This window comes from Pongo abelii, chromosome 6, assembly GCF_028885655.2.
Source record: "Pongo abelii isolate AG06213 chromosome 6, NHGRI_mPonAbe1-v2.0_pri, whole genome shotgun sequence".
In the NCBI taxonomy this organism is placed as follows: domain Eukaryota; kingdom Metazoa; phylum Chordata; class Mammalia; order Primates; family Hominidae; genus Pongo; species Pongo abelii.
Window position 1 is genome coordinate 79,292,501 of NC_071991.2, and position 1,540 is coordinate 79,294,040.

The following is a 1,540-nucleotide window of genomic DNA, read 5'->3' on the forward strand; positions in this document are numbered from 1 at the left end:
GCGCGTGGTTCATGCCTGGTCAACAGGTAGGAGGGCCGGTCTGGGGGCCAGGCACAGAGGAGGGCAGGCCCGCCCGCACCGGCGTCCAGGGTCCCGGGTTCCGGGTCCCGGGACTCGAGGAGGTCGCCGGCAGCCCGCGCTTCTAGAGGATTGAGATTGGGTGGACGAGACCTGAAGATCCTCTCGGTCTGGACCCCGACTTTCGGTCTGCTTAGAGACCTAAGCCGCGAGCCTTTGCCCACACGGAGAAACGTACTATCTAATATCTAACAACCCTGTACTGCCGTGTCTGGAGGCTGCGGGAAGGAGACTATGTCTCCCTTTGGGAAAACTACTGAGGACTTCTTTATATCCTACTTCTCCTGGACTCCATAAGTTACAGGACCGAAGGAAACAGAAATAGAGAAAAGGTGCCGCTTGCCCCTTTAACTCCAGAAAAGGGTGGCTGCAGATGGAGCAGCTTGGACTTTATTTTTACATTGCGAGAAGCCCGCCGGCAGCGGCTTATGCGAATTGATTTTCCCAGCTCCCAGCCCTGGGTGTCTAGCTATCTCCAGGACAGTTTGTTTTTTTCTTTTTCTGTCTTTCTTTCTTTCCTTCAATGTATCAGAAGACCTGAAGCTCGCTGCCCGCGAGTTTCCTCCGAGTTCCCAGGTCAGCGGCGTTTGCGCTCCTCTCCCCCTCCTTTTCCCAGCCCGTTGCGCTTAAGTTCTTGAGTCTGGGGAGCCGGTTCAGTAACTCTGAATTCATTTTTAAGTGGCGTGCCCTGTTCCCCACCTTTTAACAAGAGGTGCACTTTAACACGCGAACCAGTAACCCGATCTACACGTTTACAAATCGGCAATGAATTAAAACAACAACAAAAAAGCTTCATGGAAAAAGAAAGGTGGGCCAAGTAAGGGGGAAATGTGGGGGGTGGGGGACAGAAGGGAATGTCAGGAAAAGAGAAGATTTCCCACCCCTCCTTCCCACTCCCAACCCTAGTGCGCTCTCGGTACACGCGGGCTGCGCGCCGAGACTGTTTGTAATGTCCTCAGCAGGTAGACGTGGCAGTTTTATTGCTTTATACCCTGCAGCTTGTTGTTAACACCGTGAAGGCGTTTCACCCCCTACACCCCCACCCTGTGCTTGTCTATGTTTTTCGCTTTATGCTCGCAGGTGCACCGCTTTCCTCGCCAGCTTCCTGCAACTCTGGCTGCACCCCAAGAAGAGTATGTCGTGGCAGGGCCTCGGAAGGTCCCTGCAATTGAGCACTGTATCCAGAGTGCAGCAGCCTCTACTTGCAAGGGGATTTTTTTTTCTCATTTGTTTGATTGCTGAGGAAGCCGGGAAGGCTGGGATTGTCCGGGTTGTAGCTTCAGGGCTCTCAACCTTCCCCTAATAGTTAGTGGCTAAAATCCTTGCACTCTGTTCCAGTGAAGCAGCTGCACTGAGATGGTAGTTGTGGTGCATGGTAAAGGTGCTGCTGAAACCTGCTGGGCGACCCAGTCTGGGCTCAGAGGCAGTCAGGGGCTGGGAAGTGGAACGAGCGAGGGGTCCC